General features: G+C 42.7%; 1 protein-coding gene across 3 annotated transcripts in view; it reads left to right on the plus strand.

Annotated features, from left to right (window-relative positions):
- LOC137324256 (amyloid beta precursor protein binding family B member 2-like) overlaps window positions 1-26,561 on the plus strand; it is a 275,413-nt gene that overhangs the window by 87,354 nt on the left and 161,498 nt on the right. For all 3 annotated transcript variants that reach the window (XM_067988401.1, XM_067988415.1, XM_067988408.1), the window contains exons 2-3: window positions 1,180-1,282; window positions 26,401-26,476. The gene's annotated coding sequence lies outside the window, so the exon portion shown is untranslated. The remainder of the gene's footprint in view (window positions 1-1,179; window positions 1,283-26,400; window positions 26,477-26,561) is intronic.

Below are 26,561 nucleotides of genomic sequence, written 5' to 3' on the forward strand. Positions count from 1 at the left end.
TATGTTCTCATAACCCTCTGTGTGAAAAGATATTTTCTAACTTACACTTTTGTTCTTCTATTGCCCCTTGTTACTGATTCACCAATCTTTCAATATTTACCCTCTCAGCCATTAAAATTATTTCCAGAAATGTTTTTAATATCTAAAATACTTCAAATGTACAAATTTGGAATTGTTTATTTTTAAAGTATAAAGTGAAATTGTATAGAATGTGGGCAAAGTCCTTGTAGTAAAATCTTCTCCTCTAAATTCAAAGTCATTTCAAACTATCAGTTTTTAGCACTAAATTCCCATTTTATGTTATTTCTGTTGATTATTTAAATTATTGGATAATTCAAATTTTTTAGAGCAAAACGTGACCTTGAATTTTCAGGAGTAGACTATAATAATTTGTCGGCACTCTTGTACGTGAACAATGTATCCTCGCTATGCAACTGTATACCTTTCCAATTGAAAGGCAGTTTTGTAGTGCCCCAACTGCTGCCCAGGTTGAGTTTAACTAACTGAACAGAGACCAGGGATTGAATCTAAGATTTTCCTTGTATGCAACGCTCAGTATTTCACCAGACATGCCCATTAGGACACAAAGGAAACTGTCATAATATGTTCTTAATCACCGGTCTTTAGGACATTCTTATACGTGAACAATGTATTCTTGTTTGTCCACAGAATATTTAACTGAAACCAGTGATGTATAGTTCTTCATTACCTGGTGCCTCTTGTTCTCGATTGCAGTGGTATTACCTTATACTCGCGTTTATGTCCAGTAGCTTTGAGGATGAAAGGTGGGAAAGTGGAGTTGAGGTCGAAGATCAGCCATGATCTTATTGAATGGCGGAGCAGGCTCGAGGGGCCGTATGGCCTACTCCTCCTGTTTCTTATGTTCTTATGAAAGTAACATTGGCTCTAGATTCAACTGATGTCTGAGAGAAAAATTTTCAATTGAATGTGTAGTCTAATATCAAACTACTTACTGTTTCAGAAACTCTTGTAATTTTTGCCAGCTACTTATTGTAAAGATGTATAGAACATTTTAGATCATAATTCAGTAACTGCTCGATATGACATAACTAATTGTGTGTGGCTTTATTTGTCTCTTGTGTTGCAGAAATCATTAATGTTTTATTGGAGGAAGCCTAATGATTTGTGGTAAATCTTAAATTTATTTTTGTTTTTCAGGCCTGAAATTCCCTTGAGCAGTGCTTATAAGATGCTGTAATGTGCTGACTGGTCACTATGGGCAGACGATACCCAGGGGCATACCATCGTCCAAACAGCGCATGTATGTATGGGTACAGCAGTTCATTTCTTTTTTCTCCAACAGCTTTATTGTGGATAATCTGGAGATAAATATTCAGAGGATTCCACCAGAATGTAGAATTTAATTATTGTAGGACATTTAGAATGTTATTTAATTTTCTTTAAGATAGCCACGTTTCAATGAATGTGATATGCAAATCTATTTCTTAGTGTGAATCATTTGTATTTCAACTTCAAGACTTGTAATTGGGGGGAAGAAAAGGGGATAATTTTAAATGTGATCATTTGAGAATGTAAATAACACAATGGTGTAATTACAGCAGGTGTGTTCTCTGGTATGTTTTGTGGTTTGAATTTAATTTAATAAAAATACAGCATCTGTTTTATTTCACTTATGTTTCCTATGAGGAGCATCACATTAAAATACAGCTCAAATTTGTCACAGGCACATTTTATGATGCTGGCATGCAATGGATTGTACAAATGCTGACTATGCAAGGAGCCGAATGGTTCAACTACAGCTGCAGGCTCTGCCAAATACGAATACTAGGTGCCACATCTTGGTGCTTCCTGCAGGTCTGCATGAAAGTATGGCTCTGTCATTGCTCCAAGACCTGTACACTATGCATTTGTCCTCAGTTTTCTCCTCTCCTTTCTTCTGATGGTTTTGTCTCATGGTGGGGTACAGTTATACCGGAATCAGGAGCTCATGATCCCTCGCCAAAATGTCCATTCTTGATACGTAAGATGAGACTGAGTGTGTTGGCAACATATTCAACTCAGGTGACATTGCAGCCAAGTGTCTGCCAATGTCATAAATAGTTCAAAGCAGGAGTTACTATAAAACGATTCATTGTTGTCAAGGTATTGAACCATGGTGACATTTCAGCCAACAGCTGTACATAAATACTTTGTGGCAGGGATAGCAAAATAACTATCAGGAACCCTGGTTGATTTCCTATCCTCTATTCCTCTAGGTCAGGGGCACTGACACCAATTCCCCTACTGAGATTAGACAACTCAGAACGGGGATTAATGTTGGATTCTTCCCTATCTGACTATCATACCAGGTGATGCACTTACTCCCTGAATTATGTAGTCCTGTATTGATGTCTTTCCTATTCACAGCAGCAATGCACCAAGAAACCTAAGATTCCCTGATCTGAGGCACTTCAGGTCACTATTGATGCTAATCTGATTTACCAAGAGGCGATGAGCCCTGCATGGCCGGCCTTCACTGTTACTGCATTTTATCCCATGCTCTTCACTCTGCTCCAAATGATTGCCCATCGGTAATTTTTAAAATAGTTGCACAGATTCTTAAACATTGTGATCCTGCAATCAGTTTTTATGCTGATAGATAAGTATTTTTAAAAGAATTTTGGAGCAAAACACAAACTTGAAGTTTGTACAATATTAAAAATATATACTTAGCGATGTCGCCTCCCAAATCTGTGCCCATCAGTCCTGCAAGATCATGTTTGAACCCCTTCAATTAGGCTTATGCTCCTGCCACAGCACTGAAACGGCCCTTATTAAAGTCACAAATGACATCCTATCTGACTGTGGTAAACTATCCCTCCTCATCCTTCTTGACCTGAGTGCAGCCTTTGACATGGTTGACCACACCATCCTCCTGCAGCGCATCGCCTCTGTTGTCCAGCTTGGTGGGACTGCCCTCGCCTGGTTCCATTCTTATGTGTCCATTTGTAGCCAGAGAATCTCCTGCAATTACTTCTTCCCGCTCCCGCACCGTTACCTCTGGAGTCCCCCAAGGATCTATCCTTGGCCCCCTCCTATTTCTCATCTACATGCTGCCCCTCAACGACGTCATCCAAAAACACATAAGGTTCCACATGTTGGGTAAAAACACACAGGTCTACCTCACCACCACCTCCCTTGACCCCTCCACGATCACTGATTTGTCACACTGCTTGTCTGACATCCAGTACTGGATGAGCAGAAATTTCCTCCAACTAAATATTGGGAAGACCGATGCCATTGTCTTCGGTCCCCGCCACAAACTCTGTTCCCTAGCCACCGACTCCATCCTCTCCCTGGCTGGGTATTCTGCGGCGAGTGACTCACCTCCTGATTCCCCAAAGCCTTTCCACCATCTACAAGGCACAAGTCAGGAGTGTGATGGAATACTCTCCACTTGCCTGGATGAGTGCAGCTCCGACAACACTCAAGAAGCTCAACATCATCCGGGACAAAGCTGCCCGCTTGATTAGCACCCCATCCACCATCCTAAACATTCACTCCCTTCACCACCAGCGCACCTTGGCTGCAGTGTGTACCATCCACAGGATGCACTGCAGCAACTCGCCAAGGCTTCTTCGACAGCACCTCCCAAACCCGTGACCCCTACTACCTAGAAAGTCAAGAGCAACAAGCAGATGGGAACAACACCACCTGCACGCTCCCTTCCAAGTCACACACCATCCGGACTTGGAAATATATCGCTATTCCTTCATCGTCGCTAGGTCAAAATCCTGGAACTCCCTACCTAACAGCACTGTGGGAGAATCTTCATCACATGGACTGCAGCGGTTCAAGAACGCGGCTCACCACCACCTTCTCAAGGGCAATTAGGAATGGACAATTCCCGCTCCCGCACCGTTACCAGCGATGCCCACATTCGATGAACGAATTAAAAAAACCTCTCCATCACCAAGACCACCTACTTCCACCTCCAGAACATCGCCCGTTTCCGCTACCTCAGCATCTGTTGCTGATACCCTCATCCATGCTTTTGTTACCTCTAGACTCGACTATTCCAATGTTCTCCTGGCCTCCCACCTTGCACTCTCCAAAAACTTGAGCTCATCCAAAACTCTGCTGCCCATATCCTAACTCGCACCAAGTCCCATTCACCCATCACCCCTGTGCTCGTTGACCTACATTGGTTCCCGGTCTGGCAACACCTCGATTTAAAAATTCTCATTCCTGTTTTCAAATCCCTCCATGGCCTCGCCCCTTCCTATCTCTGTAACCTCCTCCAACCCCACAACCCTTCGAGATTTCAGCGCTCCTCCAATTCTCGCCTCTTGCGCATACACGATTTTCACCACTCCACAATTTGCGGTTGTGCCTTCAGCTGCCTAGACCCTAATGTCTGGAATACGCTCCCTAAATCTCTCTGCCTCTCTCTCCTCCTAAGTCGCTCCTTAAAACCTACCTCTCGACTAAGCTTTTCGTCACCTGTCCTATTTTCTCTTTATGTGGCTCGGTGTCAAATTTTGTCTGAGAACGCTCCTGTGAAGTGCCTCAGGACATTTTACTATGTTAAACGCGCTATATAAATGCAAGTTGTTGTAAATTTTGTATTTAAAAAACCTATCTTGATGGTGCAGTAATTAAAATACTGTTTTTCCATCTGTGACCTGGATTCAAGTTGTACCACTGGGATGAAAGTTTCAACTTTCTGACAGCTGTAATTGTGTGTGGTGAAGTGAGTTTGGGATTCTCAACTTTGTTCCAAGTGGATATGCACCCAAAATGCAAAAGCGCATGTAATTAGGTATTAATTTGGAAAGACTTTACTTTGCATCTAACACATCCTGTACTGTAACCCAGGTATGCTGGATGGTGATACTCTTAGAGTGTTACATTACAAAGCACTGACATCTCTTACCTTGATAAGTAAGGAAATGCACCAACTTTACTAAATGAATTAAGAAATATTATAAGCAATAAAATATGATAATTGAATACTTCAATTTCAATCTCTGATCCAGATACTAACACGGCATCTTTTTAAATTAAGACCAGTAATGCAATTTTCATTAAAACTATAAATTTGAAATCCTAAATATCCTTTGCCTTCAGATTACTTTTCTTCTAAACTATTTTACTAATGTCATGGACATAATTTCAGTCCATAGAATCATAGAACCATAGAAAAAATACAGTACAGAGGGGGCCATTCGGCCCATCGTGTCCACGCCAGCTCGAAGAACAACCAGGTGCCCATTCTAATCCCACCTTCAGCACCCGGTCCATAGCCCTGCAGCTTACAGCACTTTAGGTGCAGGTCCAGGTACTTTTAAAAAGAGTTGAGGGTCCCTGCCTCTACCACCAATTCGCACAACGAATTCCATACACCCTCTGGGTAAAAAAGTTTTTCCTCATGTCCACTCTAATCCTTCCGCCAATCAGCTTAAATCTATGTCCTCTAGTTCTTGAACTCTCTGCTAGGGGAAACAGGTACTTCCTGTCTGTTCTATCTAGGCCCCTCATAATTTTGTGCACCTCAATCAAGTCACCCCGCAGCCTCCTCTGCTCCAAGGAAAACAACCCCAGCCTATCCAATCTCTCCTCGTAGCTGCAATTTTCAAGCCCTGGCAACATTCTTGTAAAACTTCTCTGCACTCTCTCCAGAGCAATTATGTCCTTCCTGTAATGTAGTGACCAGAACTGCGCACAATACTCCAACTGTGACCTTACTAGTGTTTTATACAGTTCCATCATTACATCCCTGCTCTTGTATTCTATACCTCGGCTAATAACGGAGAGCATTCCATATGCCTTCTTCACAACCTTATCTACCTGTACTGCCACCTTGAGTGCACATACATTCCAAGGTCTCTCACTTCATCTACCCCTCTCAATATATTCCTGTTTACTGCATATTCCCTTTTACTGTTTGCCCTCCCTAAGTGCATTACCTCACACTTCTCCGGGTTGAACTCCATTTGCCACTTTTCCGCCCACTCCACCAACCCATTGATATCTTCTTGGAGTCTACAGCTATACTCTTCACTATCAACTACACGGCCAATTTTTGTGTCGTCTGTAAATTTGCCAATCGTGCCCCCTACATTCAAGTCCAAATTAATATATACCACAAACAGCAAGGGACCCAACATTGAGCCCTGTGGCACACCACTGGAAACGGATTTCCATTCGCAAAGACATCCATCAACTTTTACCCTTTGTTTTCTGTTACTGAGCCAATTTTGGATCTAATTCACCTCATTTCCCTGTATCCCATGGGCTTTTACCTTTCTGACCAGTCTGCCATGTGGGACCTTGTCAAATGCCTTACTAAAATCCATGTAGACAACATCCACTGCACTACCCTCATCAATCCTCCTTGTCACTTCCTCAAAGAATTCAATCAGATTTGTAAGGCATGACCTTCCCTGAACAAATCCATGCTGATTATCCCTGATTAAACCATGCCTTTCCAAATGACAGTTTATCCTATCTCTCAGTATTGATTCTAATAGTTTGCCCACCACCGAGGTAAGACTGACTGGCCTATAATTATTTGGCCTTTCCCTCGTACCCTTTTTAAACAATGGTACTACGTTTGCAGTCTTCCAGTCCTCCGGTACCTCCCCTGTGCTTCAAGTAATTGACACAGAAAGGTAACATTTCTGAAATGAGTGAGTTTTTGGTGAGATCGGTGCGCAGTGGGACATCTGTTTTACTGCTATTCTTCCCTGAACTTCTTGGTTTGGACGTAATTAAATATTCATTTCAAGCTGCTGCCCACAAGAGGGTTGCCTGTGGGAGCGTGCATGCCTGAAGCTGGAAAATTATTGCAGCAGAAAAGTGAAGCTTGTTATTTACTGGAAGGTTCAACAACAGTATCTGCCTTTATTCTTTGCAGGGTGTAAACTGTAGAAATTTAAGCCAATAATTGCTCTGAATTAAACTCCCATTTTATATCAAGTAAAGAGAAGGGGGTTAAAGGTTCGTACAACTTCTAGCCAATGGAATGCACCTGAAAGTATCATGGGCTCATATTGTAGATGGTGCCCTCGACGTAAGGAGGTTTACTATGGTTGGCGTCCAAGAGCATCCTCTCCAAAAAAGAGTTAACTAAAACACCTGGCTGGTTGATTATGTTCTGAAACACCCAGAGGACCTGACTGAAAATGTGGATGATGAAGGTAGACCTGAGGAAAGGTCTACCTTCATCATCCACATGTATTGTTGGCTCAGCAGATTCCTACAGCAAGTTTCTTTCCCATATTATGCATACTACAAAGTGTGCCCTCAGAAGTTGTCACTCTTTTACAGCTTTCATACAACCGTGAAACTCTTTGAATGATTAGCATGTATCGCTATATATAGTAGCATTGCGTATATACAGGCTGCAACTTGCATCTGAAAATTCACATTGAACTTTTGAGAATTCACAGAACAAATCTGGCTGCGATACATGATCAGTTACTGGGACACAGGATGGGCTGCAGGTTGGAAAGATATCTGTCACTATATGTGCTCCTTAAATTTATAACATTGCAAGACCACTTCTCTGCTTTCAGACACACTGGCAGACAATAAAAAGGAACTGACCCAAGCAGCAGATGAACCCAGAAATTACAATCTCTTGACTTCCGTTGAGTCATCCCTGGGCACCATCACCTCAAACTTCCCCTCCAAGTTGCACAACATCCCGACTTGGACATATATCGCTGTTCCTTCATTGTCGCTGGGTCAAAATCCTGCAACTTCCTGCCTAACAGTCCTGTGGGAGCACCTTCACCACATGGACTGCAGCAGTTCAAGAAGAAAGATGACCACTCAAGGGCAACTAGGGATGGGCAATACTTTTTTTTGGATACCTCCTGCAGTGCTGCATTGTCTCATCCTTGCTGCTTCCCTGATTTCAGTGCTTCCAAATGGCATGTTCTTTCAAATAGTTGTGGTATTAACATTTTGGTTGAAAATGTTCCTCATATTAGGGAGTAGTGAGGAGTTCAGCTGTGAATCTGGGGTTTACTTTTCAACCCAGGATGTCCCATGGAATGCACTGGGATTTTAATGCTGCAGTGATAAGAAAAGTAGAGCAATTATTATCAACTTTTCAGCAGACAAATGCTGCGTTTGTTTTAAAAGTGTGATGATTTGGGCCATAAATGGGCTCCAACAATCTGAGAGGTGGAAATTTGACTAACCCAGTCTGGCAAATGACCTTTCTATGAAGACTTTACTGATTAATAGTGAGTTTGGAGCACTTTAGAGAGTGCAGTCAGATACAGCAGAGTTGCTGTTCCCAACATTAAATGTATTTAATTTGCATTACTGTATTTGCTTTGGCCACAGTAACGTATAAAATGGCATGCACAGCATAAAGCTTTTTTCAGATCAGACTGCTACCAGCTCTTTAACAGAAATACTATTGGAGAGGTGATGGGGGGGAGAATTACTGTCCTTATGCTAGGGAAAGAGAAAAATTGACCAGGATTCTTGACCCTGATCACAATATAATGAGCCCTACTGGAGGTGTATATGTGTGAACACTGTGTGAGGGCAGCACCATGCTCCACTATAACGGTGCAATAACTGAATAATGTCCTGACGCTTGTGATCCGTGCTCATGCATGATGACTAGTCACTTGGACATAGTATCATTTGCTGCAATTACCTATGGAATTCTACCCTAGTCTGATTCGTGACCTAAAGGGATTGGCGGGGTAAAAGAAAATTAAGAGGAAGTGGCGAGCTTTAGCCATTGGTAAATATTTATTTTTCTCCCAGGACTCTGAATGATTCCCTCTCCCCCCACTGCGCAAGCAAATGATCTGTGTGCCACCACACTCTGGAGGCTGTGTTTGGCACTTGCTGCATACAGCCATCTAAGGGCTTGTTCTATTGCCACTGAAATAGTCTCTGAATGCTTCCATTGTCTCAAAATATTCAAGTGACGAGCTTCAAAGCTGGAACGAGCACCATTGTGATCACCAATGAGATTGGAAGACAGAAAGTGAGGAGGGTCTGACGCCATGTAATATTTAAACCCTCAAGATACTGTTGTGTAAGACAAGCAACATATTATAACACTTTTTTCACAAAGGAATGAATATTTGATGTCTTTGGAGTCTGAAAATCTATTTGGTTGAGCAATAGAGGATAAGGTTACTGGGGAGCTGAAATAAAATAAACCTGTCCTTGTGAACAAATAGATTTACATAAATCACAGGGAGCAAAGGTAATAAATTTGATGCCTTGTATTTATCACTTTGCACCTAAGTTGTAAAGCATATTGAAAGAAATTAATTGCTACTGAACTGAAAAGAACAATAACACACTTACTGATTTCATCAAAACCTTTTTACCTTTATGGTTTTACTGCAAATGATTAAAACCCATATGTAGATATTTCTTACTATGAATGAAAAATTGTGATGCAGAAGCCTGTAGGCGGTGCTGTGATGGGGCTTTTCAATGTAAAAAGTAACATTACGTTACGAGTTTTGTAAATAGCTAGATATATAGGTGGTGATTTGCATCTGCATTCGTTTCCATACAGTGGCGACCTGGTGACCCTGCATCAGTGGGGTCGATATTAAACCACCCTCCCCCATGATGGGCGGGAGAAGGTTGCAGGCGGGGGTGGGGTTAAAAATTTAAAATCGTGAAATGCGACCCCATCCCACTACGTACACGCATGCCGTCTTGGAGAGACGGGACACTTCATTATAATATTTAAATCTGACTCCCACCGTGCAGTTTGGAGCTTGATTTAAATTTATTGGTTACCGGCCGGGATTCCCAGGGCTCAGGAAACCTGACAGCTAAATGGAGATGGGAACAGCTGGCTGCAGATGATAAGTGCCTTTTTAGAGCACTGCTTGTAAGCCAGGAGGAGCAGGAGTGCTTCCCTGGCTCCTCAAGCAAACCTTCTGCTGATCTCACTGCCTCTCCTCGCTGCCACGATCTGTCAACACCGCCCCCGCTGCAACCCATGATCTTTCCCTCCCTCCCGATTGCCGGTGCAACCCCTGTCCTCAACTCGCGATCTTTCCCTCCCCTCCGATTGCCGGAGATCGTCCCCAATGTTCCCCGGCTGCGGCCTTCTGCTGCTGACTTTCCCGCCAGCCAGCCTGGTCAAACTGGTTGGCTGCTGGGTGGGAAACAGAATTTTAAAAATGATAAGAGGTCCAGCTGTTAAATTCAGCAGGACCTCCGCGTTCCCATGGTCTCTGGGTCCCCCCCCACCTCCGCAAACAAGCTTCCCCACTCCCTCCCCACTTCCCCGTAAATATCGGGGCCAATGTGTCTGTTGACTCACAAACCTTTAGTTATTGTTTTGCATTTCTTGGCATTTGGAAGTGTTAACAGGAATTTACATAAGTGCAATTTTGCTGTTTTAGTAATGAATCCAATTTAATATCAGGACTCTGTTACATCATCCCTGTCTTGGTTTACTCATGACCCGCTGTCTAAAGCTGTCCTGCTACTACCTGTGAACTGCAATAGCCAATCAAAGTGGATTGATTGTGGCTTAACTCCCTGTCTTCTTTGTAGTAAAACCACGCAGGAGTATCAAAATGTCGAAGAATATCTTTTCTGTTCATGCTCCAGCTCCCCCCTCCCATTTGAGAGTTTGCTTACACCGCCAGAGGGAGAGAAACATAACAGGCCCCCCCCCCCCCCCACCTCATTCTCCCCCCCCCCCCCCTTCCCCCCAACACTGTGTTAAAGGTATCACTCCGGCAGAAAAAAAATGACGACCCTTGAACTGCATCCTATTATGTAAAAATCATTGCCTGGGGGATGAGAGGTGGCATACCACTATCGCTGCTGAGTGACAAATCTTGGTCTGGCAAATCGCAGGTGATCTTACTGTAACCACAACTGGTAGGGGAAAGGGGAGCATATCCCCTGAGCTTGTTTTTGGCTTTCCTCCATCTGTCTTTTGTTCTCCCTCATCTCTTCCCCTCCTCCTTCTCTTCTGCTTTTCTGCTTTCCCCTCCCTTTTCCCAATCCCTTTTCCTCCATTATCCCCCCCTGTCTCCCTGTCTGATTATCCACACACCCTCTAACCCTGCTTAACCTTGGAGTTCTTGACTCCCCTTAAGCAACGCCAGGAGAGATCAGCCTGTAATTTCTTAAATATACAGATGTAGAGGAAGGAGCGATACCAATTATAAGATTACCTTTGGAAACTGGTTTGCATCTGGATCATCTATTGGGTTTGAAGGAAACTATGTTTCCTGGAGATAATTTTTTGGATAAGTGTATTTAAAAGATGAATTGTTAAATGGGAAGAATTTTTATTATCACTTAACGTTAGGCGTCAAGATTTTTATCGATCATACCAGATGACCTCAACTCATCCAGAGAATTTGCATGTCAGTGTAAAACAGAAGCTAATTGCTATTTTTCCTTAACTGTAACAAACCATGGAACCACAAAACAAAGATTTATTTAAAAACACAGTAACAATGATATACTTTGCATCAAACTCATTGACGACAACACAAGCAAATAATGCAATGAAAATGAGAGTCCTGGCTTTTCTCTCTTCCCAAACCCAAAAAAGGTTTGTCAAACTTACCTTGTGCTGTCAGCTGGCTACTTTTTGACCAGCCCGACCCATCTGGGTTTTTGAAATTGCCGGTCAGACATGTTTCTAAAACAGACACAACAGGATCTATTTTAGGATTAGGTTCATTTAGAGACTACTAAGAAGATTCAATGAAACGTTTTCAAGCTTTTTCCGCACTGTGTTTTTTTATTTTTCTGCTATTACTTAGGTTTTTGGGAGCCATTTTTGCAATTGTTGTGTTGCTGCTTTTGCCTTCCAGCAGCTCCAATAGTGCCAAAATGGGTTTCCCAAGGGAAATTCCCTTGTATCTCTGCTGTTTGAGGAAAGAATAGGAAGTCAGAGAGGATAGCAGACAGGTCAGACTGCACCAGAGGAGTGCTGTGCCCACCTATCAGTGCCCTCACATGTGCACCTACAGACGGAGGTGCACATACCTCACTTTGTCAGAGGATGAGTGGAGGCTCCAATTTCCCAAGAGAGGCTGTGACCTGGTGTTAAGAATGTGATATGTAAGGGTCTGATAATCCTTAATGCTGGATGGTTCTTTGGGTCCATTCTCATTGTCACAGTTATGTCACAGTAGCACTGCATAAAAGGAAGCGTACCATGGTCATCAACATTCAGCATAGCCTGATTAGTCCTACCCCGTCAAAATGCAACCAACGGTACCTGCCGGCCCTGATGGGGGACTGGCTTCACAGACTTCAGGTCACCCCAGAGTGAGATGCAGCACTGTACCATCTGCTGCAAGGACACCTGCAGCTATCATGCAGCATAGGACAGGCACAGCTAGTGATGGGAGCAGTCAGCTATGATCTTAAATCTGCTTTTTGATTCCTTCCAGGTGCGCTGCAGTGCTGACCCATTGGGTTCTTGCAATCACCTCGTGGCACCATCTCCACTTTATCGACCATCCAAACTGAATGCTGGGATGCGTTGTTATTTGCCTGCAGAGTCTCTTCAGTGCCTCCACATTGGGTTTCCTTCCACTTCATTTTTGCCTGTCACTTCTTTTCCCTTTGCCCTTCAGCCTTCGCAAAAGCTTCTTAACGGTTGCAGTGTCTTTTGAACCATCCCAAAGGCTGTCAGAATTCTTGCCTTCCTATTCTGTCACTTCCCATTAATTGTCTGCCTCTCTTTTTTACATTTCACCTTAAACATAATTTCCCCTCAATTCGGCTATTTCTCTCTACAAGGTCAAAGCAGCACATGAAGCTATGAACAGTTATGCTAATTGTTGACCATAGAAAATTCCTTGCAACCAGCATGCTACAGGATAGATTTTTGTTTTTGCTGTATGGGCATTAAGCATTGCCTGGGAGGAGCGCAGAGAAGAAATTTGGGCAGGGAGGATCACATGCTCCTGAGGCAAACTGCCCAATTTTCATTTTGTTAAAATGGATGGTCTCCTGAACAGGCATGTGATCCTCCCTGCTTGATTTTCCTCTAGACACTCTATTCAGGACTAAATAACTGTGTACTGGAAAATGTAGGCTAATACTTTCTCCTCATTGCAGATAAGAACATTGAAAAAAAATCCTATTGCATGCAATTTTATCTTTTTTTTTATTCGTTCATGGGATGTGGGCGTCGCTGGCGAGGCCAGCGTTTATTGCCCATCCCTAATTGCCCTTGAGAAGGTGGTGGGGAGCCGCCTTCTTGAACCGCTGCAGTCCGTGTGGTGAAGGTTCTCCCACAGTGCTGTTAGGAAGGAAGTTCCAGGATTTTGACCCAGCGATGATGAAGGAACGGTGATATATTTCCAAGTCGGGATGGTGTGTGACTTGGAGGGGAACGTGCAGGTGGTGTTGTTCCCATGTGCCTGCTGCCCTTGTCCTTCTAGGTGGTAGAGGTCGTGGGTTTGGGAGGAGCTGTCGAAGAAGCCTTGGCAAGTTGCTGCAGTGCATCCTGTGGATGGTACACACTGCAGCCACTGTGCACCGATGGTGAAGGGAGTGAATGTTTAGGGTTGTGGATGGGGTGCCAATCAAGTGGGCTGCTTTGTCCTGGATGGTGTTGAGCTTGTGTGTTGTTGGAGCTGCACCCATCCAGGCAAGTGGAGAGTATTCCATCACACTCCTGACTTGTGCCTTGTAGATGGTGGAAAGGCTTTGGGGAGTCAGGAGGTGAGTCACTCACCGCAGAATATCCAGCATCTGACCTGCTCTTGTAGCCACAGTATTTATGTGGCTGGTCCAGTTAAGTTTCTGGTTAATGGTGACTCCCAGGATGTTGATGGTGGGGGATTCGGTGATGGTAATGCTGTTGAATGTCAAGGGGAGGTGGTTAGATTCTCTCCTGTTGGAGATGGTCATTGCCTGGCACTTGTCTGGTGCGGATATTACTTGCCACTTATGAGCCCAAGCCTGGATGTTGTCCAGGTCTTGCTGCATGCGGGCTCGGACTGCTTCATTATCTGAGGGGTTGCGAATGGAACTGAACACTGTGCAATCATCAGCGAACATCCCCATTTCTGACCTTATGATGGAGGGAAGGTCATTGATGAAGCAGCTGAAGATGGTTGGGCCGAGGGCACTGCCCTGAGGAACTCCTGCAGCAATGCTCAGGGGCTGAGATGATTGGCCTCCAACAACCACTACCTTTGTGCTAGGTATGACTCCAGCCACTGGATTTTAGTTTTTAAACAGTAATAAATCAAAGGCTATCATGCCTGTTGTAGAAAGATGACTAACAAGTTTTAAAATGCTGGATTGACCCCACCGGTTTAAAAAAAACTGAATAGGGGACAACTCCAGTCAAACATTCTTTTCATGAAGATAGAACTGCTTTAAGAGCCCATCTGCTGACGGAAACATTATTCTTTATAATATTAAGTAAAGTCTGGGAGTTCAGAGTTTGATTTCAGTTCTCTTCTGTAAATAATTAACATTTTTTCTCAACATATTTTCTTAAATACATGGGATTAATTTTGTAACCCAAACCAGACTAGAGTGTGAAACTGGATATCTACAATCAAATATCAACTCTCCTCAGCCTCTTTTCAACTTGCATTTTCTTTCCCACAGACCACTAAGTGATCAATAATTGCAATCGTCAGTTTAACAGAAGGGGGAAACTGAGTTATATAAAACCTCAATTTCCCTAATTTAATAAGACTTGCTTATTCAGCTTTATCTGAGAGGATCTGAATTTTGCTTACTTCACAGAACCAGCAGTTAGAAAGACTAGTTGCATAATGAGATAATCTGATCTAGCTACAGTACAATAGTGATTCATATTTCCCAGAGTTTTTGTTGAACGGGCTTTTTTTGCCTTTAGCACGAGACCGCATTGCTAGGGAGTGGGATGGATGGTGTATGAGATAGCACTGTTAACTGGACGGGATAGGCCTGATTGTCTTTTCTTGCCCAGTTTTACGTAAGTTCATACGATATGAACAGTCTTTAAAACTTTAATGTAGTACAAACCCAACAGACTAGGACCTTGGATGACTTATGGCTCCTCTGAGAAAACTTGAACTGAACTGTTAGGCGGAAACTGGACATCCGTCTTGGATTTCAGATTGCTGCAACAGCCAAACCTCTACTGTGCTCAAAAAGGCAATTTGCTCATCAGACTTAATTTAAGCATTGACATTTCTATTTCCTGTACTTTGTAACAGGAAGAAAGATGCAGAAACTCTGTGCGAAGATCCTTTAGTGAGGGAAAAAATGAATTCACAAGAGAAGTTGCAATTTACTGATGAACCACCATTTATACTACTCAATTCTGCAGTTGAAATTATCCTGCCATATAAATGAAGTGCATAAATGTTCTACTTTAAACCTGTCCCTTGTTCTCATCTTGTATTATAATTGAGAGAAACAGACTGGATGTAAACGTACAATATTGTGCATTATGTGCTTAATAAAAGTGCATTTATAACTCAAGTAAAATTCTTCTATTCAGAGCTGGAGCACTAATTCACAGTGCCATGGTGTGGCAGGTTCAGTCTCCTATCCCAATCTCAGCCATACTGCTGTGGGGAGGTCCTGAGTGGAAGCTGTAGGAAGGAGGAGAAATGAATGAGAGCCCATCAGTGGATCTCTGTCACATTATTTGATGCTGCTGGTTGAAGAGCTGTATTGGTGGAGGTATGGGAGCAGGTCAGCCACTGTGTGCTCAGCTATAGGGGATCTGTGGACTAGCTGGACCAAGAGAGGGCTGGGAAGAAAATGACAAAATTCATATCTACAACAAAAGAGAAGAAATTTGTTCTAAATAGTAGGTTGAAGGTTCAAGTTCATAATGTCTCTGCCAATGCCATATGCAGAAACCTGGGAGCAGTCCTCCAGTCAGTTACTTCAAGGAACTATAGGACTCTAGAACTTTAGGAGGCCATACAGTCCATTGTGTCTGTGCTGGCTCTTTGCTGGAGCAATTCAAAACTTAATCCCACTATTGTGCTTTCTTATCAAGGAAGAACGAAGTTGACTGGCACAGAGACTGACAAATTCTATGACATTGTCGCTGAATCAGTTGTTTATTAATATTTTGTGCTTTATATGAGTTCATAGCTAAATCCAGGGAGGTTCTAAAATGGTTACGGCTACAGGATGTCTGGTTTCTGGGAGATAGGTATTGTCTTCCATACAATATTACTGTTCTAAATCAGTCAGGATGCCTTGTCTAGGTGGTGTGAATGATGCCCTCCCCGTGGATCATTGAACCTGGAGGTGGGTCTGTCAGAAGACCGTTGTTGGGGGGGAGGGAGGATTGGGGGAAAGAGAGGAAAACTCTGCTGCCTATATCCTAACTCGCACCAATTCCCATCCTCCCGTTACTGTGCTCTCTGACCTTCATTGGCTCCCGGTCTGGGAACGCCTTGATTTCTCACCCTTGTTTGCAAATCCCTCCATGGCCTTGCCCCTCCCTATCTCTGTAACCTCCTGCAGCCCTATAACCCTCCGAGATCTCTGCGCTCCTCCAATTCTTGCCTTGTGCGCATCCCCGATTTTAATTGCTGCATCGTTGGCGGCCGTGCTTTCAGCTGCCTAGGCCCTAAGCTCTGGAATTCGCTCCCTACCTCTCCTCCTTTAAGACGCTGCTTAAAACCTACCTCATTGACCAAGCATTTGGTCACCTGTCCTAATACCTCCTTACGTGGCTCGGTTTCAAATTCTGTCTGATAACGCTCCTGTGAATCATAGAAAGTTACGGCACAGAAGGAGGCCATTCGGCCCATCATGTCCATGCCTGCCCAAAAAGAGCTATCCCGCTTAATCCCACTTTCCAGCACTTGGTCCGTAGCCCTGTAGGTTACGGCACGTCATGTGCACATGGACTGCAGTGGTTGAAGAAGGCAGCTCACCACCACCTTCTCAAGGGCAATTAGGGATGGGCAATAAATGCTGGCCTTGCCAGCGACGCCCACATCCCATGAACGAATAATAAAAAAAAATCCAGGTACTTTTTAAGTGAGTTGCGGGTTTCTGCCTCTACCACCTTTTCAGACAGTGAGTTTCAGACCTCCACCACTCCCTGGGTGAAAAAATTTCTCCTCAGCTCCGTCGAATCCTTCTACCAATTACTTTAAATCTATGCCCTCTGTTCACTGACCCCTCTGCTAAGGGAAATAGGTCCTCCCCATCCACTCTATCTAGTCCCATCATAATTTTATGCACCTCAATTAAATCTCCCCTCAGCCTCCTTTGTTCCAAAGAAAACAACCCCAGCCTATCCAATCTTTTCTCATAGCTAAAATTCTCCAGCCCTGGCAACATCCTCCTAAATCTCCTCTGTACTCTCTCTAGTGCAATCACATCTTTCCTGTAATGTGGTGACCAGAGCTGTACGCTGTACTCAAGCTGTGGCCGAACCAATGTTTTATACAGTTCTAGCATAACCTTCCTGCTCTTACATTCTATCCCTCGGCTAATAAAGGAAAGTATCCCGAATGCCTTTTTAACCTCCTTATCTACCTGTCCTGCTACCTTCAGGGATCTGTGGACATGGGGTTGGGAACCTGAGCGGGGAGTCAGAAGGGAATAAAATTGAGAGCAGCAAGAGAGGGGAAGACCCAGGGGAAATCTACAATACAAATAGTACAAACAGTTGTTCAAGAACAAGTGAGAGGGAAAAGCGTAGAGCAGCGGAAAGAAAGTGTTCTTTAGGCACGACAGATAAAATAAAAACTAGAAGGCGTAAGGCGATTAACCCAGCATCAAAGCTGTGGCAGGGGGTTGGGAACCTGAGCAGGGAGACAGAGGAAAGCGTGTCAGGAAGGGACAGAAGGTATGGAGTAAAAGGTAAAGTGTTAAAAAAGGAAAAAGCAGGAACTAAGTGTCACAAAACATATTTGAAAGTTCTTTATCTGAATGCACGTAGCATTCGTAACAAAATGGACGAGTTAACGGCACAAATAACTACGTATGGGTATGATCTTGTGGCCATTACAGAAACATGGCTGCAGGGTGACAACGACTGGGAATTAAATATGCCAGGGTATTTAACAATCAGGAAGGACAGGCAGGAAGGAAGGGGAGGTGGGGTGGCTATGTTAATAAAGGAAGGAATCACTGTAATACAGAGAAATGATATTGGGACAAAGGATCAGGATAATGAAACAGTTTGGGTAGAGATAAGGAATAATAAGGGGAATAAACACTCGTGGGCGTAGTATATAGGCCTCCTAATAGTTGCAACTCTGCTGGAAGAAGTATTAATCAGGAAATAGTCGGGGCATGTAATAAGGGAACAGCTATAATTATGGGGGATTTTAACTATCATATTAACTGGACAAATCAAATTGGGCAGGGCAGCCTTGAGGAAGAGTTTATTGAGTGTATTAGGGATGGATTTCTTGAGCAGTATGTAACTGATCCTACAAGGGGGCAAGCAACCTTGGACCTGGTCCTGTGTAATGAGCCAGGATTAATTAATAATGTCCTAGTTAAGGATCCCCTTGGAATGAGTGACCATAACATGGTTACATTCCATATCCAATTAGAGGGTGAGAAGGTTGGTTCTCAAACAAGCGTACTCAGCTTGAATAAAGGAGACTATGATGGTATGAGAGCGGAATTGATTAAAGTGGACTGGGAAAATAGGTTAAAGGGTAAGACGGTACATGAGCAGTGGTGTTCATTTAAGGAGTTATTTTACAACTTTCAAAAAATATATATTCCACTGAGGAAAAAAGGGTGTAAAAGAAATGACAGCCATCCGTGGCTAAGTAAAGAAATTAAGGATAGTATCCGACTAAAAACAAGGACATATAAGGTAGCCAAACTTAGTGGGAGGATAGAAGATTGGGAAGTCTTCAAAAGACAGCAAAAAGTAACTAAAGGATTGATTAAGAAAGGGAAGATAGATTATGAAAATAAATTAGCAAAAAATATAAATACAGATAGCAAGAGTTTCTACAGTTATATAAAAAGAAAAAGGGTGGCTAAGGCAAACGTAGGTCCCTTAGAGGATGAGACCGGGAAATTAATGGTGGGAAACATGGAGATGGCAAAAATGCTGAACAAATATTTTGTTTCAGTCTTTACAGTAGAGGACACTAAGAATATCCCAACACTGGACAAACAGGGGGCTCTGGGGGGGGGGAGGAGCTAAATATGATTAAAATCACTAAGGAATTGGTACTCAGTAAATTAATGGGACTCAAGGCGAATAAATCCCCTGGACCTGATGGCTTACATCCTAGGGTCTTGAGGGAAGTGACAGTAGGGATTGTGGATGCTTTGGTAATAATTTTCCAAAATTCTCTGGACTCGGCAAAGGTCCCGGCAGATTGGAAAACTGCTAATGTAACACCCTTATTTAAAAATGGTAGGCAGAAGGCTGGAAATTATAGACCAGTTAGCCTAACATCTGTGGTGGGTAAAATTTTGGAGTCTATTATTAAGGAGACAGTAGCAGAACATTTGGATAAACATAATTTAATAGGACAAAGTCAGCATGGCTTTACAAAGGGGAAGTCATGTCTGACAAATTTGCTTGAGTTCTTTGAGGACATAACGTACAGGGTGGATAAAGGGGAACCAGTGGACATTGTGTATTTAGATCTCCAGAAGGCATTCGACAAGGTGCCACATAAAAGATTATTGCTCAAGATAAAGAATCACTGGATTGGGGGTAATATTCTGGCATGGATGGAGGATTGGTTATCTAACAGGAAGCAGAGGGTTGGGATAAATGGTTCATTCTCGGACTGGCAACCAGTAGCCAGTGGTGTTCCGCAGGGGTCGGTGCTGGGTCCCCAACTCTTTACAATCTATATTAACGATTTGGAGGAGGGGACCGAGTGTAACATATCAAAGTTTGGAGATGATACAAAGATAGGACGGAAAGTAGAGAGTGAGGAGGACATAAAAAACCTACAAGGGGATATAGACAGGCTGGGTGAGTGGGCGGAGATTTGGCAGATGCAATACAATATTGGAAAATGTGAGGCTATGCACTTTGGCAGGAAAAATCGGAGAGCATGTTATTATCTTAATGGTGAGAAACTGGAAAGTACTGCAGTACAAAGGGATCTGGGGGTCCTAGTGCAAGAAGATCAAAAAGTTAGTATGCAGGTGCAGCAGGTGATCAAGAAGGCCCACGGAATGTTGGCTTTTATTGCGAGGGGGATAGAATATAAAAACAGGGAGGTATTGCTGCAGTTATATAAGGTATTGGTGAGACCGCACCTCGAATACTGCATACAGTGTTGGTCTCCATACTTAAGAAAAGACATACTTGCTCTCGAGGCAGTACAAAGGAGGTTCACTCGGTTAATCCCGGGGATGAGGGGGCGAACATATGAGGAGAGGTTGAGTAGATTGGGACTCTACTCATTGGAGTTCAGAAGAATGAGAGGCGATCTTATTGAAACATATAAGATTGTGAAGGGGCTTGATCGGGTGGATGTGGTAAGGATGTTCCCAAGGATGGGTGAAACTAGAACGAGGGGGCATAATCTTAGAATAAGGGGCTGCTCCTTCAAAACTGAGATGAGGAGAAACTTCTTCACTCAGAGGGTAGTAGGTCTGTGGAATTTGCTGTCCCAGGAAGCTGTGGAAGCTACATCATTAACTAAATTTAAAACAGAAATAGACAGTTTCCTAGAAGTAAAGGGAATTAGGGGTTACGGGGAGTGGGCAGGAAATTGGACATGAATTTAGATTTGAGGTTAGGATCAGATCAGCCATGATCTTATTGAATGGCGGAGCAGGCTCGAGGGGCCGATTGGCCTACTCCTGCTCCTATTTCTTATGTTCTTATGTTCTTATGACATGCACTCCAAGGTCACTTTGTTCCTCTGCACCTCTCAGTATCCTCCCGTTTATTGTGTACTCCCTTGCCTTGTTTGCCCTCCCCAAATGCATTACCTCACACTTCTCTGGATTGAATTCCATTTGCCATTTTTCTGCCCACCTGACCAGTCCATTGATATCTTCCTGCAGTCTACAGCTTTCCTTCTCACTATCAACCACACGGCCAATTTTTGTATCATCTACAAACTTCTTGTTCAAGCCTCCCATATTCAAGTCCATATCATTAATATATACCACAAAAAGCAAGGGACCTACACCGGAAACAGCCTTCCAGTTGGAAAAACACCCCTCAACCATTACCCTGTGCTTCCTGCCACTGAGCCAATTTTGGATCCAACTTGCCACTTTCCCTTGGATCCCAAGGGCTTTTTCTTTTTTGACCAGTCTGCCATGTGGGACCTTGTCAAAAGCCTTGCTAAAATCCATGTACACTACATCAAATATGTTACCCTCATCGACCCTCCTTGTTACCTGCTCAAAAAATTCAGTCAAGTTAGTCAGACATGACCTTCCCTTATCAAATCCATGCTGACTGTCCTTGATTAACCCTTGCCTTTCTAAATGACGATTTATGCTGTCCCTCCAGAATCGATTTCAGTAATTTGCCCACCACCGAAATTAGATTGACTAGCCTGTAATTACTTGGTCTATCTCTCTTTCTCCCTTTTTAAACAACGGTACAACATCAGCAGTCCTCCAATCCTCTGGCACCACGCCTGTATCCAGGGAGGATTGGAAAATGATGGTCAGCGCCTCCACTATTTCCTCCCTTGCTTCTCTTAGCAGCTGGGCCTGGCGATTTATCTACTTTCAAAGATGCTAATCCCCTTAATACTTCCTCTCTCACTATGTTTATCCCATCCAATATTTCACACTCCTCCTCCTTAGCTACAATCTTTGCATCGTCCCCCTCTTTTGTGAAGGCAGACAGAAAGTAGTCATTAAGAACCATACCCACATCTTCCGCCTCCAAAAATAGGTGACCTTTTTGGTCTCTAATAGGCCCTACTCTTTCCTTAGTTATCCTCTTGCTCTTTATGTATTTATAAAACATTTTTGGGTTTTCCTTAATTTTACTTGCCAGTATTTTTTCATGCCCTCTCTTTGCTTTCCTAATTTGCATTTTAATTTCACTTCCTATACTCCTCTAAGCTTTCTGCAGTATTGAGCTGTAGGTGTCTGACATAAGCTTCCCTTTTTTTGCCTTATCTTACCCTGTATGCTTCTTGTCATCCAGGGGGCTCTAGATTTGGCAGTCCCACTCTTTTTCTTCATGGGAACATGTTTACTCTGAACCCCTTGAATGCCTCCCACTGCTCTGACACTGATTTATCTTCAAGTAGCTGTTTCCAATTCACTTTTGCTGAATCACTCTCAGCTTAGTAAAATTGGCCTTTCCCCAGTTGAAAACTTTGACTCCTGTTCCATCTTTGTCTTTTTCCATAACTATGCTAAATCTAACTGAATTATGATCACCACCAGCAAAATGCTCTCCACCCGCCCCAGCTTCATTCCCTAAAACTAAATCCAGAACTGCCCCCCCTCTTGTTGGGCTTGCTACGTACGGTCTAAAAAAGTTCTCCTGAATGCAATTTAAGAATTCTGTGCCCTCTATACCTTTCACACTGAATGTATCATAGTTAATATTAGAGTAGTTGAAATCCCCTACTATTACTGCCCTATTTTTGAACTTCTCAGAAATTTGCTGCCTTATTTGCTCTTCTATCTCCCTCTGACTGTTTGGGGGCCTATAATATACTCCCAGAAGTGTGACTGCCCCTTTTTTGTTCTTTAGCTCAACCCATATGGCCTCATTTGATGATCCTTCTATCATATCATCCTTCCTCATAGCCGTAATTGTTTCTTTAACCAAAATTGCCACCCCCCCCCTCCTTTTTTATCCCCCTCATTATCTTGTCTGAAAACCCTGTAACCAGGAATGTTGAGCTGCCATTCCTGCCCCTGTTTAAGCCATGTTTCTGTCATAGCTAAGACATTGTACTTCCATGTGTCTATCTTTGCCCTTAGCTCATCTGCCTCATTCACTATGCTCCTTGCATTGAGGTATAGACAATTAAGCACTGACAAAGTCCTTTGTTGTCTAGTTTCTAACCTTTGTTTCCTCTGCCTTCCAAACTCACTTACTAATTTTCTGCCTTCCATTTCCAGCTCTGCTTCTCTCCCTTCTGAATCTACCCTAAGGTTCCCATCCTCCTGCCAAGCTAGTTTAACCCCCCCCCAAGCATTAGCAAACCTCCCCCGCGAGGATATTGGTCCCGGCCCTATTGAGGTGCAACCCATCCGGCCTGTACAGGCCCCACCTCCCCTCGAACTGGTCCTAATGCCTCAGAAATCTAAAGCCCTCCCTCCTGCACCATCTCTCTAGCCACGCATTCATCTTCTCTATCCACCTATTTCTATACTTGCTAGCGCATGGCACTGGGAGTAATCCGGAGATTATTACCATTGAGGTCCTGCTTGTTAATCTCTTTCCTAACTTCTGAAAATCTGCCTGCAGGACCTCATCCCTCTTTCTACCTGTGAAGCGCCTTGGGAGGTTTTACTGTGTAAAAGGTGTAAAAATGCAAGTTGTTGTTGATAGAGAAAAAGACAATAAAGAAAGGGAAGGGACTGGGTGGTCTTGGGTTAAATAGAATTGAAAACAAGTGCTAGAGCATATTGATAAAAAGACTCGCCACATTTACTGCTGTTATTATAGGTACAGCACAGGAGGAGTCCATCCAGCTCATTGTGCCTGTGCCGGCTCTTTGAAAGAGCTATCCATTTAGTCCCATTCCCCTGCTCTTTCCCCATAGCCCTGTATACCAGATCATTACAACTCGCTGTGTAAAAAAAAATGTTTCCTCATGTCGCCCCTGGCTCTTTTGCCTATCATCTTAGATCTTACCGATCCTTCTGCCACTGGAAACAGTTTCTCCTTATTTACGCTGTCAAAACCATTCATGATTTTGAACACCTCTATCAAATCTCCCCATAACTTTCTCTGTTCTAAGGAGAACAACCCCAGTTTCTCCAATCTCTCCACATAACTGAAGTCCCTCATCCCTGACACCATTCTAGTAAATCTTTTTTGCACCCTCTCCAAGGCCTTGACATCCTTCCTAAAGTGTGGCGCCCAGAATTGAACACAATACTCCAGCCAAGGTCTAAACAGTGTTTTATAAAGGTTTAGCATAACTTCCTTGTTTTTATACTCTTGTCTCTATTAATAAGCCCAGGATCCCATATCTTTTTTTAACAGCCTTCTCAACTTGTCCTGCTACCTTCAAAGATTTGTGTAAGTGCATCCCCACGTCTCTGTGTTCCTGCATCCCCTGTAAAATTGTACCATTTAGTTTATTTCGCCTCTCCCCTTTCTTCCTACCAAAATGCATCACTTCACACTTGTGTTAAATTTCATCTGCCATGTGTCTGTTCATTTCACCAGTCTGTCTGTGTCTTCCTGAATCCTGTTACTATTCTCCACATTGTTTACTACATTACTGAGTTTCGTGTCATTTGCAAACTTTGAAATTATATCCTGTATCCCCAAGGCAAGGACATTAATATATATCAAAAAGAGCAGTGGTCCTAATACTGACCCCTGGGGAACACCACTGTATACTTCCCTCCAGTCTGAAAAACAACTGTTCACCACTAATCTCTGCTTCCTGCCCCCTAGCCAATTTTGTATCCACGGTGCCACTGTCACTTTAATCCTGTGGGCTTTAATTTTGCTAACAAGTCTATCATGTGGTACTTTATCAAATGCCTTTTGAAAGTCCATATACACAACATCAACCATACTGCCCTCATCAACCCTTGCCATTACTTTATCAAAGAACTCAATCAAGTTAGTCAAACACGATTTTTCTTTAACAATTCTGTGCTGACTTTCATTTATTAGCCCAGACTTTTCCAAGTGCCAATTAATTTTGATCCGGATTGTTGTCTCTAAAAGTTTCCCCACCACTGGCGTTAGGCTGACTGGCCTGTAATTGCTGGGTTTATCTGGGTTTATGAGCAAGTATATTTTTAAAAGATCAAGCCATTTACTGCTATCATTTTACAAAGTTGTACTGCTTGGCATGTGTCCTACTTATTCAATTTCTGTAAATAAATTTGATTGATTAATTTGGAATTTGAGCTCAGTTCAAGTGTGGTATGTTGATAATACCATCTTCCGAAGTGGCTTGGAGAGAAATAAAGTGCAGCAAGCACCAGTGATCTAGGACTGTGTGAGTCCTAAAAGGTATAAGATCTCTGCAAGGGCAGAAAAATTTGGGGCTGCAGCCCCTGATTTATAGGGGAAGTGAGGTCCACTTAAAGAAAGTATGTCAAGAGTGTTCCAAGAGGAATGGGTCATCAAAGTACCCTAAAATGACATCATAGCAAGTTGTGCGATACTCTAAAGGAAAAAAAAAATTTACTTTTGTAGACCAACCAGTAAGATACATTTCAAAATGGCACAAACTTTAATGATGCTGTAATTCCATAAAAAGAAGCTTAAGAAAAGTTCATAATAAGGTTTCTCCAGCTTTTAGTTCTGTACACTTACAGTCTTTGTAAAATGTAATTAAATCGGAGAAGCACCAGTACAGCACTAATAGATGCCAGATGGTATTATGTTTTCATAATGGGAGATCTGGTAGCCCACTGAGCCTGATGGTTTTGGATTCAAATCTGTAATATTCCCTTATATCTGGTAGATATTTGTAACAGCAAAATTAATTTTCATGCCCGTTAAACCTGAAAAATTAATTGAGTTCAAAATATTTTATTCATGAAATGAAATTGTTAAAAAATGCAAATAAGGATCATTTTAGAGATTCTTTACCTGGATAATAACAGCAATATGGTACTTGAAGGATTGTCATTTGTTGTAGCGCTTGCACTTGGATGGTTTTACCATTTCTGTTGCATAAACCCTCACTCAGGCAAAGTCCCAGCAAGAGAATATGGGAAATATATTTTCAAGATGGTGGTAATTCTCACTTCATAAACATTTAAATGATATCCTTGTATAAAACTCCTCCTAGAAGAGAAACTTGACTTACCCAAGTTGCTGTGAGTTAGTGCAGACGTGCTGCTTTCTGTGAAAGGAATTGTATTGTTTATGTTGTTCACAGACAAGGCATCATGATTGCCCTGATGTTTAATGGGTTAATCCAATCCCTGATAACATAGCTTTCTAAAGATTTTGAATAATTGTCTGGTTTACTGTTGTGAACATCGCCTACAACTTTTACAGTGTTCATCAAACTCTCAACATCACTGGGACAGAAGTTGCATCCAGGGTTTACAAGTTGTAACTGTGTATGAAACCTGGGTTTCAACTTAAACTTGGATATCATGGTGCTATACAAATTTTATATAATTTGCTAAACCCTTGTATGCTAACTTGTGCATGGAAATATCAGTCTAGGCCTTTTGGTGTTAACAGATATTCAGCTGTCTGCATGATAATTTTGAGTTACTCCCTGGTGCAATGAAGCTTGTGATTTGATGCTTATTTTGCCTTCTTTGTTTCTGTGTTTATTTTTTTGTATTGTTTTTGTTTAATTGAATGATCCCTCTTTCCAGATTTCATATAACCTATACTCCAGTATCCTCATTGTTGAAGCTCAGTGATCCTTGTCAGAAGTGCTCCCAGGTCAAAGTAAGGTTCTTTCTTTTGAGAGTATTTGACACAAATGTTCTAGATTGTGAATTCTTAGACCAACCTCTCAAAGGGCGAGCAATCA

This window comes from Heptranchias perlo, chromosome 1 (assembly GCF_035084215.1).
Source record: "Heptranchias perlo isolate sHepPer1 chromosome 1, sHepPer1.hap1, whole genome shotgun sequence".
In the NCBI taxonomy this organism is placed as follows: Eukaryota; Metazoa; Chordata; class Chondrichthyes; order Hexanchiformes; family Hexanchidae; genus Heptranchias; species Heptranchias perlo.